Source organism: Oreochromis aureus, linkage group 3 (assembly GCF_013358895.1).
Source record: "Oreochromis aureus strain Israel breed Guangdong linkage group 3, ZZ_aureus, whole genome shotgun sequence".
NCBI classification, from domain to species: Eukaryota; Metazoa; Chordata; class Actinopteri; order Cichliformes; family Cichlidae; genus Oreochromis; species Oreochromis aureus.
Genome location: NC_052944.1, coordinates 130,219,933 through 130,238,626, shown reverse-complemented (window position 1 = coordinate 130,238,626; position 18,694 = coordinate 130,219,933).

Genomic DNA, 18,694 nt, shown 5'->3' with positions numbered 1-18,694 from the left:
ATAATCCAAGTGAGAAGAGATAAAAGCATGAAGAATCATCTCAAGCTCTGCCTTTGACACCAGTCTGAGTTTAGAAATGTTTGTTAGATGATGAAAACCATTTTGAACCAGTTGTTTAGAGAGTTTCTCAAGCAACATTGAAATGTTGAATATAACACCTACGTTTCTGAGACTCGATTTAATGGAAGGGCCTAAAAACTGATCTGCTGCCTAATTTCTGAAGACATGTGATCAGGAGCAATAATCAAAGTTTCTGTTTTATCCGTATTAAACTGGAGAAAGTTGAAGTTTAACAATTGTTTGATTCCTGACAGACAATTATTTAAACAAGAAAATGTATCAAACTGAGAATCTTTGAAAGAACAGTATAACTTAATGTCATCAGCGTAGAGATGATAAGAAATATTATTGTAACGCCTGATAATTTGGCCTAGAGCAGGGGTGGGGATCTCTAGGCCTCGAGGGCCAGGGTCCCGCAGGTTTTAGATCTCACCCTGGGTCAGCACACCTGAATCAAATGATTATTCATTACCAGGCCTCTGGAGAACTTCAGGACATGTTGAGGAGGAATTTAACCATTTAAATCAGATGTGATGGATCAAGGAAACATCTAAGACCTGCAGGACACCGGCCCTCGAGGCCTGGAATTGGACACCTGTGGCCTAGAGGAAGTATATAAAGGAAAAAGAGAATCGGACCTAAAACAGATCCTTGAGGTACCCCAGAAGGCAGAACTGATGTTTCAGACAACACATGATTTATACAGACAGTCAAAGATCTCTCAGATAGATACGACTGAAACCATTTTAAAGCAACACCAGTAATCCTGAACAAGTCCTTCAGCCTATTTATCATGATGCTGTGATCAACAGTATCAAAAGCAGAGGTGAGATCCAACTCGGTGTGCTCTCCAGAGTCTGCTGCCATCAGAATGTCACCACACACTTTAAGTTAAGCCATTTCAGTGGAGGACAGTTTACAGAAACCAGACTGGAAAATGTCCAGAGCATTGTTTTTCTCCAGAAAGTTGTTTAGTTGTTCTGCAACTGTTTTTTTCCAAGATCTTTGACACCAATGGTCATTTTGATATTGGCCTGTAACTGCTTGGAAGAGATGGGTCCAAATTTGGTTTCTTTAATATTGGTTTAACGACAGCTTGTTTAAAACTGAGCCAGTATGAAGAGAAGTATTAATTATGTCCAGAATACAGGGGCCAATAGAGTCAAACACACTAATGAAAACTGGTGGAGGAATTACATCAAGGTGGCTTCAAGTCAATTTCCACTGACCAAGCAGAGCACTGACATCCTGTAAGGTAACAGGAGTAAAAGAGGACCAGGTATCAGAGGTAAGCAACATGTCAGTGTGATATTGGGAGGATGATGGAGAAATATTAGACCTGATGGCAGCAACCTTATTTACAAAATAGTTCAAAGATTCATTGCAATCACATTTAGTATAAATTGGTACAGGAGCAATATCAGGAGAGACAATTTTCATAATTGTATCAAACAACACTTTGGGATTGTTCTTTTTTGAAGCTATTAGATTTGAAAAATTTTCAATTCTGGCATTTTTTAATCATGTCGTTAAATGAGGATATTGATTCCTTGAGATGTACTCTATGAACCTGGAGCTTGGAAGCCTTCCATAACCGTTCTAACTTGCCACAATATGTCCTGAAATTTTGAGTATTTTCATTTATCCAGGGATAGAAATTTGAAGAATGGACAACACTTTGCTTCAGAGGTGTCGCTGTATCTAAATAAAATGGAGAAAGTGTTGTCTCCAGGAGTTTAGCTGATGAAGAGTGGCCAGGTAAGGTGGGTGTACTCAGGTTAAAGAACACGGAGGCAGACTTCCAAGTTCAGGTGATTTATTCGGTCTGTAGTGATGATACATAAAGTGAACCATCAGTAAAGCATGCGTCAAACATTCAATGCACCCAAACATAGATCCACGATTACACAAGGAAACTGTACTCAGCACTCACAGGTACCAACACCTCAACAATCACTGCACACAAGGTTACAACTAGCATCAATTAGCTTAGTAGCGCATTATTGTAAGATAGCATTAGCATCCTCACAAGTGAACAAACACACTCAATAACATTTGACCTACACAACATCATATAATCAGAACCCACCTTCTGGCATTCAGACACAGCAATAAACCAAGGAAACACAGGTTGGTGGTGAGAGGAGAAAAAATAATGACAACACAGACTAGCAGCCACCGCATGGCCTTGAGTACCTGTGTGGTGCGTTCAAACAGTGTTGCCAACTCCTCAGTAAGGAAAATTGCTATTGGCTGTCCTAAAAGTCGCTAGAAGATGTCATCGCCTAATTTGCATAATTGGTCACGCTAATGTAATTGTAACCTACGTTGTTGGAGAGAGAAATAACATCGTGGAAGAGACATAAAGTGAGTAAAAAATGTTCTAAATGCATTTAGGATTCATTTAGAACTAAAAATTATATTTCTTTTAGCAATTATTGTTTTTTTAGTGCCACAATTCCAACCCTGCTCCTTTATCCGGGCTTGGACCGGCAAAAATAACCTAAAATTGGCACACTGGTGGAGTTACTTTGTGTGCGTGTGTGTTTATAATTAGTTTTAAACCTTCTAATTCACAAAACAGCATAACAGTAAAAGAAGAACTGACTGCGTTACAGTCAGTGCGGGAGCAGCGGCTTCGCTCATGCGCGATTCATTTGCCGTTTGGAGGCATAGATGTGAACGTCTCCTGTCCTGATAGCAGCTGGGGGAGGACTATCCTCCGCCTGTGAGCGCTTTGGAATGGGCGAGGTGCCCATGGCAGCACCGCTGCTTGTTGAGAGTAAGAGCGATACGCGTTTTCACGTCAAAAAGTCGTCATAAATAAGTCTCCAATAACACCAGAAAAAGTCGCCAGATTTGTCGCTAGTCGCTTTTTAGAAAAAAATGTCACTAAGGGGGTCTGAAAACTCGCTAAATATAGCGACAAAGTCGCTAAGTTGGCAACACTGAGTGAAATGCTTGGGCCTCTCTGTCCGCCACAGTTTCAAACTGGTCATGTGACTGCATGGCCACATCTGATTGGTAAAAAAGTTACCGGAAACTCCACTGGCGGCATATTATCTAATGTGTTAAACTAATTATTTTTTTTAAAAAGTAACGAGTCGAATTTTGCAAATGTAGTGGATTAAAAGTACCGTTTCGTCTTCACAAATGTACTCAAGTAAAAGTAAAAAGTATCGTGCAAAAAAGGTACTTTAAAAGTATATTTTTTTCAAAAACTTACTCAAGTAAATGTAACAGAGTAAATGTAACTCGTTACTACCCACCTCTGGTTGTTTTTGAGCCCCTGTATTAAAAGTAGATCCAGCATCAGCATAGATATGGGGGGTTCACAATATAGGACATTTCTACGGCAAAATACTATCAATGAATGAGCCATAACATTTTAGCCATGTAAACAACATGTAATCAGTGGGCTTTCTAACAATTTACATTGGGTTTTAGGAGGTTAATGATCAAACTCTTCCACGACATGCATTTTTAATTTCTCTTTGATATTTGGGCATATTGGGGTCCAATGAATGTAAAAACAGAATTACCAGAATTTTTGTTTATCTTATTTTGTTTTTAAGAAAAATAAGAGCCACATATGAGGATATTAGTTTAAAATTTTGATAGAACAGTAGCAGTATAATGTCCTCGTCAGTAGATATCAAGCCCTTGTAGAGCAAAATTGAGTATTTTGGTCTAAATAACCCAAAAAGTGATGTCCACATATGTGGACGCCAGGTCCTAGGAGGTTAAAAGACAAAATGCGTGAGTCGAGGTCACTACGAGCCATGCGAGGGTCAAAAATGGCAGAGAACCTTCCAGCAGCATCCTGGTTTATAATCCACCTTTGGATCATCAGTTTAGGAGATGAAGGATCCAAGTAAAATAACAGATTAAAAAATATGCAGCAATGGTCACTCACATGGACATCCTCCACACATACATCATGTATATTTAATCCCAGGGAGAAAACAAGATCCAGTGTGTGGCCCTTTGTATGTGTGGGGCCAGAAACATGCTGCTTAAAGTTAAAAGACTGATAGGGAGATTTGAGCCTTCATATTGATGAAGCATCCTGTAACACTGCTGCTGAATTCATCACTGGGGTGGCTGTAGCTCAGGTGGCAGAGCAGGTCAACCACTAACCAGAAGGTCGGTGGTTCGATCCCAGGCTGCTCCAGTCTGCATGCCAAATATCCTTGGGCAAGATACTAACCCCATGTTGCTCTCCAATGCATCTGTCGGAGTATGAATGTGTATGAATGTTAGATAATTAACACTTAGTTTAGAAGAAGTGATTGGGTGAATGTATAAGTGCTTTGAGTGCTCAGACAGAGTAGAAAAGCGCTATGTAAGAACCAGTCCATTTACAATAAATGGTTTTTAGAGAACTGACCATCATCTGTGACTCAAATGAAGAAAAGGAGTCCGAGGTCATCAGACTGCATGTGAATCTGTCCTGGTAAACAACAGCAAGTCCTCCACCACGTCCTAAAAGACGCGGAGTTCAGATGATGGAGCAGCCAGCCGAGCAGATTTCATTCAAGTGGACATAATCAATGCTCCCTCTAAGCTGCGCGCGTGCGCAATCTGCTGACACAGTCTCTGCGCACAGAAAATCTGCATTGCACACAAAAACATAAATCTAACCTGAACTGAAATTAAAATAAATACGTTAACAATTCTGTTTTGCAGTGTTAGTCAGTAAGTGACTGGCTGCTCCCGTATGGGATTAGAACGATGCCACCTTATCCCATAGTCCAGCCAATGATGCGATTCACATTCGTATATACGCAGCTAATCAACATCGCTGACAGGCTATGACATCGTCCTTATGTGCCGACACCGGTGTTTTAACAAGCAAAGCGGTGTGGCTGCTGTGGAGTGAAGCCACGATAATGACAACGTGATCCAGTGATCCAAGGGACCGCTCAGGGAGTTTGTGTGTTCACTCAGACACATGAAACATTAGAGGGAACATTGGACATAATCCTTATTTTGCTGCCACTTCTCAGTCAGACACATAAAATCTAGAGACTCTTTAATAAAGAGATTGCTTATAATAAATTATTTGTTTGTTATTGAGCGAACGAGTTGATGATGGTCAATCTGCAAAATCAACAGCTGACTGCAGCGGCACTTGAAATAAAGACCAATGCACACCTATGGACCTGCTGGGTAGGACGGCGACTTCAGAGCTGGGAAAAACCTTGATCGTTGAGCAGACATAGCTATTATCAATACAAACAGTGAACGTTTGACGGACACACCGTGAGCAAACTGCTTTTGAGCCACGGAGCACAGGTCCCAGGCACCGGCGTAACATATCAACTAAATGTCAAGAGAGAAAGTGGTCGCAGGCACCAGGATTCTCCCCACAGCCAAGAAGCTAGCCTCTGTTACCTTCTCAGTTTTAACTGGACGCCACCCCACGTTCCCCTTTTCCATCTCTTGAGGGTGGAAGTCCTGTGGGTGGTGAATAGTAGCACACCAGAGGAAGAGGAACAGTTTTTCTATTCAGCTGTTACGGTAGCTCTCCACTGGATCTTTGATGTTAAACCCTTTAAGACCTACCATACAACCAAGTCCGCCAGAGCTTATCTTTAGAATTTTAAATGCTGTAGTGCCATTTTGGGGAGCAGTTCAAGTTGCTATACATCAATACAACTGTTATAGCCCAAATTTTACTAATATGTATGCATTCAGTCCATAGTAACTACATATATAGCAAAAAAGTGCAATAAACAACAAAAAAATTAAAAATAGTTTTGTTTTGATTTTTACATATATTTGTAGTTAGAGAAATTTAAGAGGTTTATCCCTCAAAACTGAAGAACCAAAAAAAGATGCACAAAATAGTTTCCAACCACAGGAAATGTAATTTGAGTGTATTCATAGTTTTATTTTTGAGATACACCAATTTTTATATACAGCATGAAAAACGAAAATAAACATTATAATGCAAATTTGCAAGAAAAACTGCAGTGCATCAAAATAAACTATTAACAACTGTGTAATTTGAGTTCTAAGCCTCCCAGAAACTATACAGAAGAGTATAAACTCAAATATGACTTTAAAAAAAACAGTAGAGGCCTGTAAGGCCCTGAAGGTAAAAAAAAAAAAAAACCCTAGAATTTCCACAAAAATGAATTCAGAGTCCATCTTAAGATACTGGTTCTGACATTTAAAGCTCTTCAAGGACAAGCACCAGCCTACATCATTGAACTTTTACAGCCCTATGTCCCTAGTAGGTCCCTGAGGTCTTGTGATCAGGGCCTACTTGTTATTCAGCATACAAGGCTGAAAACCAAGGGTGATAAAGCTTTTGCCACTGTGGCCGCCAGACTGTGGAACTCTCTTCCTCACAAATTAAGATCTGCAGACTCAGTGGTCACTTTTAAAAAACAGCTAAAAACACATCTTTTTAGAATTGCATTTTATTAACTTTTGTCAGTTTTTGTTGTATACTTTGTGAAGCACTTTGTGATCTTTTATCTAGAAATGTGCTATATAAACAAAATTTTACTTACTTACTTGTTGCTGCAAGTGCTTTTCATGCAACTTTTGCAAAGCTATGTGTGGATAGAAGCGGTGACCTAGGACAAGCTGGATGCACAAGATATAAACTCTGGTTTCACATGCAAAAAAAAAAATAAAAAAAAAATATTGCGCTAGCTTATGTGGTTGCAGATCTACAGGCATTTAAAAATAGTTATGCAAAACTGAGCGTTCCCGCTCTGACTGGCCTTAAAGGGTTGACAGTATCTCCCGATCATAATTTAAAGCAGCAGAAATTAAGTCAGAACACAAAAGAGCAAAAACAACATTACAAAAAATGATTGACGACAGTGAAAAACTACATTGTTGCCTCCAGCGGGCTGCAACAGCAGCAAAGCCAAACACAGGCGCCATCTTGCTTGACAGAAGAACTTAGCACACAGCAGCTTCAAGCATAGAGTGCACCACTATTGTTCAAATGGAAGATATAGAAAACACTCAATAAAACCTTCGACAGCTGAAAGTAATGTAGACAATGTCAGGGGAGGAAGCGTCATAGCTAAACTTATGACACCAGCCACGATAACTACCAAAATAAAGCAGGAAAAGTAAACTAAGAAACCCTAAAGCAACTAAACAGAGCAGCTAACAATAAACAAGAAGTCTAAAAACACAGAAGCTAACATGGCTAACACTAGCATCACTGTATGTAGCCTGACTCTTCTCACAGCAACATACAGCTGTCATGGCTAGACGTCTCACTGATTGGCTCATGTTGGCTTGTGAAAATATAAAGTCCCAGCAGTACTAGCTTTTTATATACTGTTTAAAATAAGTCTTCAAAAATTGATTCTGTTCATATGGACATAGCGTTCCTCAACCCGCTGGTGGGCAGCTCTGAACACCACATCCAGAAGACCCTGGATTTTGTTGAGAAGGTGAGAGATGTCATTATGGAGGCAGATGAAACCATGGTCTCGTATGACGTTACATCTCTCTTCACTTGCATCCCAGTCACGGAAGCGTTGGAGGTAGTCCATAAGAGATTACAGGATGACACCAACCTCAGCAACAGGACCACTCTCAGCATCGACCAAGTGTGTTTGCTTTTGGAACTGTGTCTTCATTCCACCTACATACAAGGGTCAGTTCTACAGGCAGAAACATGGGTGTGCCATGGGCTCCCCAGTTTCACCCATCGTGGCCAATTTGTACATGGAAGAAGTGGAAAAGAGGGCTTTGCTATCCTACCCTGGAAAACCACCAAGCCATTGGTTCAGATATGTGGATGACACCTGGGTGAAAATCAGATCTCAGGACGTACCACAATTCATGGATCACATTAACTCGGTGGACCAACACATCAAATTCACCAGGGAGGATATGAAAAGTGGCAGGTTAGCCTTCTTAGACTGAGATTTCCATCAGTAATGGGGGACATCTAAAAGCTGACGTGTACCGTAAACCTACACATATGGATCAGTATTTAAGGTTTGACTCTCATCATCCACTGGAGCACAAACAAGGATGAGGATGTACACATCCTGGACAGGGAGGAACGCTGGTTTGAGCGAGGAGTTAAGGAGGCCATTTACATGAAAAGGGAAAGACCATCTCTGAATTGAGGAGGGGCCTAAGGGTACATCTGTCACCATCTTACAACGCTGTGATTGCAGCCATTCCCCGACTCTCTGTGAATGGGACTCATGGCCATTGATCAGTGTTCTTTGATCAGTGGGTTTTGGTCAGTGATTGTTGATCAATGGTCATGAGAATTTGCATAATTAAGATTAAGGAACTGACCTCCCAGCCCATTGTTCCCTCAGTGGGCTGGTTTCAGTCATTATGCAAATGTACTGTTTATAAGATTGGGGAAACCTGCAGTCAGCTGAGACTGAAGAAGTCACTTGGATGAGTGACGAAACGTTTCTCCCACTGAAAACGCTACATCCAGATGAACAGAATCAACTTTTGGAGATTTATTTACCTGCATGATTGAGCATGCATCAAGACCACTCACTCACCCTTCCCTCCTGCCTCCCAGCTGCTGAAACTCACAAAGAGTCACTCCTTCATCTGATAGTCTGACTGACGCAATAGAACATTCAGTCTACACTTTGTTTTGGGTTTTTTTGCAAAGATGATAAGCAGACTGAAAAAAAAAAAATATGAACTCAGTTCCACCACTAGTAAAAAAAAAATGCAGTGTCTGACTCGTATTGTGCTGCTGCTGTAACGTAAGTAAAGTAATCTGAAATTTACTATTTCACTAAATTATTTAGATGAGAAAATATATATTTGACACATTTGAGGAAAATACTAATAAAATAAATGTTCCCTTTAGAAATCTTTTTTTTTTGCTCTATAAAATAGTTGATTTTATTTTTCAATCACTCATCGTAATAGTTGGATTCACATGAAAATAAAAATAAATTAAGTTTGAGTGAAAATGTGCATTTTTGGTACTCTCTGGGCAACTGACTCAGTGACTCAAATGACTTAAAAAACCCATTTTATTTTGTTGAGTGACTCATTTTTTCACGGTTTGCGGGTGCAAGCCGTGTGGGAATTATTTAGGACCAAAAGCAGCAGCTCAGGTGCAGGTGAATATTTATTGGCGACGGCGTGGAAACCGGAGACGGAGGCGCTGCAGCTGGCGTGGATGAAGAGGCTGCAGCTGGCGTGGACGAAGAGGCTGCAGGCGACGGCGTGGAAGCCGGAGACGGAGGCGCTGCAGCTGGCGAGAATGAAAAGGCTGCAGCTGGCGTGGAAGCCGGAGACGGAGGCGCTGCAGGCGGCGGCGTGGAAGCCGGAGACGGAGGCGCTGCAGGCGACGACGTAGACGGTGAGGCTGCAGCTGGCATGGATGGTGAGGCTGCAGCTGGCGGCGGCGTGGAAGCCGGAGGCAGTGGCGCTGCAGGCGGCGGCGTGGAAGCCGGAGACGGAGGCGCTGCAACTGGCGTGAATGAAGAGGCTGCAGCTGGTGTGGAAGCCAGAGACGGAGGCGCTGCAGGCGGCGGCGTGGAAGCCGGAGACGGAAGCGCTGCAGGCGGCGGCGTGGAAGACGGAGACGGAGGCGCTGCAGGCGACGACGTGGACGGTGAGGCTGCAGCTGGCGTGGATGGTGAGGCTGCAGCTGGCGGCGGCGCGGAAGACAAGGGCGGTGGCGCTGCAGGCGGCGGTGTGGAAGCCGGAGACGGAGGCGCTGCAGGCGGCGGCATAGATAGTGAGGCTGCCGCTGGCGTGGATGGTGAGGCTGCAGCTGGCGGCGGCGTGGAAGCCGGAGGCAGTGGCGCTGCAGGCGGCGGCGTGGAAGCCGGAGACGAAGGCGCTGCAGGCTGGACAGATCCCTCGGACCTTCCAGCGACGACAGCAGACGAAGGCTGGACGGATCCCTCGGACCCTCCAGTGGAGACACGAGACGAAGGCCGGAGCGGTCCCTCGGACCCTCCAGCAGAAGCCATGACCAAGCCAGCAGTCATGGAGGCCACTAGCTGACACAGTGGCGACTGACAATGCACTGAGCATTGCCTCTGCCCAGGCAACGCTGACATGAAGTGGTTCTCAGGGGGCTGCTTAATCTTCAGGGGTCCAGAATCGGCTGGGGACTGAGACCTAGCCTCTGGGGAAGCCCTGGAGTGGCTAACTGTGCCAACGGCGGCTAAACCCTGAAAAGTACACTGCGTAGACATAAAGCCTTCTCCCTGCATGGAGTGAACGGGTGAATCTGGTAATACTGGAACCTGAACTGCAAGTAACGGTGACACTGGAGGCACAGGGGCCTGACCTACAGGGGCCTGACCTACAGGTGACACTGGCGGCACAGGGGCCTGGACTACAGGCGGCACTGGGGCCTGGACTACAGGCGGCACTGGGGCCTGGACTACAGGCGGCACTGGGGCCTGGACTACAGGCGGCACTGGGGCCTGGACTACAGGCGGCACTGGGGCCTGGACTACAGGCGGCACTGGGGCCTGCACCGAGGGTGAAGCTGGGAGCACTGGAGACTGCACCGAGGGTGAAGCTGGGAGCACTGGAGACTGCACCGAGGGTGAAGCTGGGAGCACTGGAGACTGCACCGAGGGTGAAGCTGGGAGCACTGGAGACTGCACCGAGGGTGAAGCTGGGAGCACTGGGGCCTGCACCGAGGGTGAAGCTGGGAGCACTGGGGCCTGCACCGAGGGTGAAGCTGGGAGCACTGGAGACTGCACCGAGGGTGAAGCTGGGAGCACTGGAGACTGCACCGAGGGTGAAGCTGGGAGCAGCTAACTGAGCTGAGAGCGGCTGCGGGGCAGCTAACTGAGCTACTGGAGGCTGGGCAGCTACTGGAGGCTGGAGAGGAGTGGTGGAGCGAGGCTGGGACGAGGAGGTGGGAAGTTTGTGTAGCTCCGAACTTGGAAGTCCCAAAAACAAAGCAAAGGATTGCAGCGGAGTAAAAACCCAGTGTCTTCCACCATATAATCCTTCTTTCGCCGCTGCTTGCTCCTCCTGCAGGGCCTGAATTCTGAAAGCAGCGGTGGAGTGACACCAGAAAACTGAGCTGAGAGCGGCTGCTGAGCAGGCGATGAGCTGTTCTCACAATCATCTGCCGCACAGAAGACAGCCCCAGAATGAACAGTCACACAGTCCGAAAAAGAGTCCTCACTCACCACAGCCGGCGAATTAAAAGTTCGAATGTCCGGCTGTGGGGTGGCGTGCCGGCGGCGCGATCGACATTTCCTCCGACGGGCCAGGCAAGATCACATCCGGCGAGTCGGGCAGCGAGGCAGGAGTGGCAGAGAGCAGGTGAGGTGTGTGCTGAAGGAAGGCCTGAATGGTCGGAGAGAACGAGCCAAACAGCCACGGAAGACCAGAGAAGAGCCGCTGTAGGCGTGTTTCCAAAGCGCGACGAAGCTCCTCCGGGGGATGTTCCAACCACAGGCTGAGAAGATTCTCAACGGAGAAAATGATGTCATCCCTTAGCTCCTCCGAAGGGTCGCAAGCTGCTGGGTCCATGCTGGCTGGTTCGTACTGTCACGGTTTGCGGGTGCAAGCCGTGTGGGAATTATTTAGGACCAAAAGCAGCAGCTCAGGTGCAGGTGAATATTTATTGACAGGAGTGCAAATCAACAGAAATGGCAGGTGACATGAACAGGAAAACCTAAACTGGGTAAAACTAACAAAACAAACCAGAAACGAAGATGCAGGGAGGTCCGGGGAAATACACATGGAGAGACGCAGGGAGACCGAGGGGAGACAACACAGACGAACCAGCAACGACAAAGACACAAGACACGACTAAAATACACTCAGAGAACACAGGGAGATTACACACAGGTGGGGGACACAGCTGGGAGTGATTAACGTGACGAGACAAGGGAGGCAACTGAAAACATTCACATAAGACGCAGACCTTCACAATAAAACAGGAACACATACACAAGGACACAGACTAGGAAACGCAGACTTAACACAGGAATAGATGGGCAGAACAGAATAAACACTAAACAGAAGGAACAGAACCAATATCACCATAATAGAAAACACAAAACGCTGGGTCAAAAGGACCCAGGATCATGACACATTTAAACTCGATTCGGTAAAAAGAATCAAATTTACCATCACTAATACAAATCCCTTTGGAGAAAACAGCTTTAAAATATGTATTGTTAACCTTATTGCCCTTGCTTCTCTCATTGCTAGAAAAAGAATTTTGTTGTTGTGGAAATCATCTCATCCACCATTAATTAAAGTCTGGCTACAGGATATTTTAGGACTCTTAAAATTGGAGAAGATAAAATTCTCCATCAGAGGCTCATCGGATAGATTTTTTACTTACTGGAAACCATTACTTAAATACTTAGAAAAGGTACCAGCACGAGAAATCTCTCTGTAATCCACCATATGATGATGTACAATTTTTTCTGCTATTCCTGGCAGTGGTTGATCTACCTTATAAAAATACTCTATTTAAAGATATTCCAGCATTATTAATTGGTTTTGATGAGGAGCAAGTAATCATTAACACAAATATTGTTACTATTGTTGGTTAAGATTTATATCAATATTGATTAATGTTAAGACCTTATTTTAGGAGGCTAGCAGATATTAATGTTAATATTAAACTATAAGGAAATGCATTAATATTTTATTGTTGATTTTTTTTTTCTTTCTTTTTTTTGTATGAGTTTTGTATTTATTTTTTTTTGATGGGTCAACTCATTTTCTCTGCAAAATATTTATTTTTTCATTATTGGGAGGGAGTGGGGGGTATTCATGTATTTAGGTATTCATCTCATTTATGTTTTGTGTATGCTATAAAAAAGAAATAGGAAAAGATTATTGTTTCTATATGTACTTATGTGTTTTATGACAGTTTGGTATTGAAAATAAAAAACGTAAAATATGTATTGTTAAAGTCCAGATGTTTCTTTGCAAGGAAAACTCAAACACTGAAAGTCAAAGGAGTTTGCAAAGAAAAGCGTCTGGACTTCTTTAAGTTGCTTGAAGACGTTTCACCTCTCATCCGAGAAGCTTCTTCAGTTCTAAGGTCAAATGGCCGAGAGTCCCAGATTTAAACCCAGTGGGAGTATCCCCCCCAAGGAGGGACAAACACTGAAACAATACCACCAGTAACCTCCTAAATATGGAAATGTGGTGTTATTAAAGACATAATAATTTCATAAATACCCAATATCCAGCAAAATATGTAATTTGGACATTTTATTCCTAACGAAATCAAATGTATATATTGTGGAAGATTAGCCAAATTTATGTAAATTGGCCAGTGCATTATTTTTTAAAAATAAACAAACATATGACTGTGACAAATTTTACACAGTAATTCAGAGTCTAATAATCCACTTATAAATATAAGTTCAGCTAAAAGCTCTATAGATAAGTCCATTAATAATATAATTCACATTTTAAATGATCGTATGTGTTAACGTTTGAATCCTGACCTGAGAGTTTCCACTGCACACTGTGAACTCTTTAGTCCAGCAGACAGAAGCTTCACTCCTGAATCCTGCAGGTCACAGTTACTCAGGTCCAGCACTCTTAGACTAGAGGACTGGGAGCTAAGGACTGAGCACAGAGCTTCACAGCTTCTCTCTGACAGGTTACAGCCACTCAGTCTGAAAAAGTGACGACAAGAAGACATGAAACACTTGTGTTAAAGTATATTCATGGTGCCATGACGAGCTACTACATTTACAATATTTCAACACTGTTTCAGGACATGCTGGAATCTTAATTGCCTTATGTTACAAAAGACATATGTGGCAGTTTACTGAGACTTGGATGGATGTATATCCACACAGGCTCAATGTTAATTTTTTCCAAATGAAATTGATTAAATGACATTAATTGATGAAAACAATCGATATCGCTTGATCTGACCAGTAGTCTACTGGACTTAATATAACACCAGCACACTCAACAAGTCTGCTAACCTCCTAATCCTTGGATCATCTACTCACCCTTGCAGTTCAGTCAAGTTTTCCTGGTTGCTGGTCTACTTGATTCACTCACAGCCACATTAATGCCTTTCGTCTCTTAGACTTACTGGACCAATTTGCCTGAATTCAAAGCTAACAACTACTCACCCAGACCTCACCACCTGCCTTCCCCAAGTCGCTTTCCAGCTGCTGAGAAGTAAGACATTGAAGATAACCTCGTTCACTTACTGTAACCTCCACCAGAGATCTTTCTGACGCTGCTCTACCTCTGTTACAGTGACTAACATCACCATCTTTGGAAACAAGACCCATTCCCGAAACCTACCACAGAGCCCACTTCATGCTCACAGCTTCAAGTACCTGACTGTTTATTACCAATGAACTGACATAGTTCACAGTTCATGTTAAAAAGTCAAAGTGTCAAGTTCCTGTGTATAAATAAAGTCTTCACATTTAGTAATATTCAGTTCCTTCATCTTTGTCTGTATTTTGGGTTCACCACACGGAAGTAACAGATTTATATTTGAAAAAAAGAGAGACATTGGGGATTGCAATAAAGGTGAGACACAAACCAGACCTTAAAATATGAACATCTGAAAAAGATGTAGGTACAATCTGGTAGCTCAAGTATTTTGCTGTTGGGGTTATATTTTATTATTGTCATTTGTATTGGGAAATACATAACCATATATACTTAGAGGTGTAATCAATTGTGGAGTGATAGGATGTGTGATCCTTAGTAGTCTGCAAAGATTTTGTATGCATTGCAGTGTTCTGGCATACACACTCACATCCTAGGGTCATGAGAGAGGTCGTATCTTCTCTTGCTGATGTATGGTATAGCAAACACAAGTATATATGTTTTAGTATGAGTGCATTTTGTTTAGATGAACTGCCGGACTTCCAGACCAGCAGGTTTAGGGAAGTCGTTTATGGGGTCACATTCTGACCATTCTTAAGAATGAAGCAATGAACACAATTACTTACAGAGCTTTGTTGGAGGCTTCAACCACTGGCAGCAGCCTTAGAAAAGCCTCCTCTGAAGCAGAGTATTTCTTCAGGTCAAACACATCCAGATCTTTTTCTGATGACAGTAAGATGAAGGCCAGAGCTGACCACTGAGCAGGAGACAGTTTATCTGTGGAGAGACTTCCTGATCTCAGGGACTGTTGGATCTCCTCCACTAGAGAACGATCATTCAGTTCATTCAGACAGTGGAACAGATTGATGCTTTCCTCTGCAGACAGATTCTCACTGAGCTTCTCCTTGATGTACTGGACTGTCTCCTGATTGGTCTGTGAACTACTTCCTGTCTGTGTCAGCAAACCTCTAAGGAGAGTCTGATTGGTCTGCAGTGAAAGACCCAGGAGGAAGCGGAGGAACAAGTCCAGGTGTCCATTTGGACTCTGTAAGGCCTCGTCCACAGCACTCTGGTAGAAATGTTTCTCTGCAGATTCTCTTGTTTCAGAGTTCTTGGAGGTTGTTTGTTCTTCCAACAGATTGAGTCCAGAGTTGATGAAGGTCAGATGGACATGAAGAGCAGCCAGAAACTCCTGAACACTCAGATGGATGAAGCAGAACACCTTGTCCTGGTACAGTCCTCTCTCCTCTTTAAAGATCTGTGTGAACACTCCTGAGTACACTGAGGCTGCTCTGATATCGATGCCACACTCTGTCAGGTCTGATTCATAGAAGATCAGGTTTCCTTTCTGCAGCTGATCAAAAGCCAGTTTTCCCAGAGACTCCATCATCTTCCTGCTCTCTGGACTCCAGTGTGGATCTGTCTCAGCTCCTCCATCATACTTGACCTTCTTCACTTTGGCCTGAACCACCAGGAAGTGGATGTACATCTCAGTCAGGGTCTCGGGCAGCTGTCCTCCCTCTCTGGTTTCCAGCACATCCTCCAGAACTGTAGCAGTGATCCAGCAGAAGACTGGGATGTGGCACATGATGTGGAGGCTTCGGGATGTCTTGATGTGGGAGATGATCCTGCTGGCCTGCTTCTTATCTCTGAATCTCTTCCTGAAGTACTCCTCCTTCTGTGGGTCAGTGAACCCTCTGACCTCTGTCACCATGCCAACACAGTCAGGAGGGATCTGATTGGCTGCTGCAGGTCGTGTGGTTATCCAGAGGCGAGCAGAGGGAAGCAGTTTCCCCCTGATGAGGTTTATCAGCAGCACATCCACTGAGGTGGACTTTCTAGGGTCAGTTAGGATTGTAGTTTTGTGGAAGTCCAGAGGAAGTTGACACTCATCCAGACCATCAAAGATGAACAGAACCTGGAAGTCTTCAAAGCTGCAGATTCCTGCTTCTTTGGTTTCAGTAAAGAAGTGATGAACAAGTCCCACCAAGCTGAACTTTTCCTCTTTCAGCACATTCAGCTCTCTGAAAGTGAATGGAAATATGAACTGGATGTCCTGGTTGGCTTTGTCTTCAGCCCAGTCCAGGGTGTATTTCTGTGTTAAGACTGTTTTCCCAATGCCAGCCACTCCCTTTGTCAGCACTGTTCTGATTGGTTCGTCTCTTCCAGGTGAGTCTTTAAAGATGTCTTCTTGTCTGATTGTTGTTTCTGGTCTGTCTGGTTTCCTGGATGCTGTTTCAATCTGTCTGACCTCATGTTCATCATTGACCTCTGCAGTCCCTCCCTCTGTGATGTAGAGCTCTGTGTAGATCTGATTCAGAAGGGTTGGGTTTCCTGCTTTAGCGATCCCCTCAAACACACACTGGAACTTCTTCTTCAAAGCAGATTTAAGTTTACGCTGACAACGTCCACTGGGACTTCCTATAGAAATAAAGAAAAAAAATATATAATTTAAGTATTTATCAAGGGTACATGACCATTTCTTTCCTGCCCAAACTAAGTGCTTGTGAAGAATCAGGTCAAGATCTTGCATCACTATTAAATGTTTAGTTTTTCCATTAGTTGATATATTTATAGATCCTCTTACTGCTCAGTAGATGATCAGCCTGCTTATTCAGCTTCATTCTCTTCAGGATGGTTGCTGTGATCTTCACAAATGACTCCTTGCTTGAATTATTATAGTTGAACTTTTTCATTTGTTTTGAATCGAGTTTAGGCTCACACTTTTGATATGACTCTAGAAAAACAAACAAAAACATAATAACAGATCCATCACAGCATTATTAAGCTGTTGCATGGTTTGTTTTTTGTGTGTCTGGTTTTTTACAGCATCGTGTGTAACTTAAGCCTTTTTTCTATATATTAATAATTCACCATCACATAATGTCAGATGTTTATCTAAGTTACTCCGTGAGAAATTTTAACTAACTACATGTGAGTTAACGTAATGTTTTTCTGTATATTTAAACCGTTTGTAGACATCAAAGCCCTGTTTCTTTTTTATTTTAGCAAAACATCCTCTGAGGTAAGAATGATGCAACTAATTAGCAAAAAAAAAGACAGAAAGAAAACATGTTTGACATAAATTACATTTATTATAATTACAAATTATATCCCCAAATCACAACAACTGCCACTTGAGGGCACTTTATAGTGTATGATAAAGATCCTATAAAAAACAAGAAGAAGTAAGATTTATAATTATACCAGTATATACAAGTCAGGAGTACTTATGCGCTAAGGGTTGACTGGGAATGTGAAAGTGGATGATGAATAGGTAAATGTAATCATCAAAAGTCAAAAATAAAAACCAACCTAGACAAAAAGCCGGTAGCAAGTAGACAGAAGTTAAAACAAATGAACTAATATAGGAAGTATGAGACAGGGGATAGCCTAAAGCTTAATGAAACAAGTACCTAGAAGTGCAAAGCCAGAACCACATTGTTTTGGTTTTAATTGACTTGACCGCTGCCTTTGAAACATTAGACCACAATATTCTAATATCTTGATCAAATGGCCTAGTGGCATTAGTGGCACTGAACTTAAATGGTTTAGGTATTATCTGGCAGAGAGAACTTTCTCCGTAACACCATCCATGGCTGCAGTATGGAACAGATGTGGGTGTGTCCTCATCTCCCAGAGGAGTCCAAATCGTCATCAAACAGCACAAAAACCTGAAAATATAAACAACCAGACTATCAGCAGTGATTTAAGTACTTTAAGACCTCTGTGAAAATCATTTACAGTATATATCACAGAATTTAACGCCTTTATAATCACAGAGCATACAGAGAAAAGTACTAAACTGAATCAATTTCAGCTTTCGTTTCTCATGATGTATATTGTATTAATAATTAAATTTCATTATCTGTGTCTTTACCACACATTTGCCACACAGGTGTAGATACTGTAGGTTCAGTGAATGCTCACTGATTAGAATATACTGGACATTCAAAGCTAAGATTCAGCGCACTGTGTTAGAGGCTGGGATTTGATGAATTCATCATATATACAACCTTTGATCATCATTTATATCCAGTTGAGAATGAATCTGTGCACTCACATATTAAATGAACTGAAATCAGTAGTGTGATCTCCAGTCTTGATATAAGGAATGAGAGAACTGACAGCTGTTATTTTAATCAGCCTGTCTCAGTTGTTTTAACTCTAAGTATCACAAAGTAAATGGTAAATGGTAAATGGACTGGTTCTTATATAGCGCTTTTCTACTCTGTCCGAGCACTCAACGCGCTTTATACAACTAATTCATTCACCCAATCACACAAGCACTTCTAAGCATCTAACATTCATACACATTCACACTCCGATGGATGCATCGGAG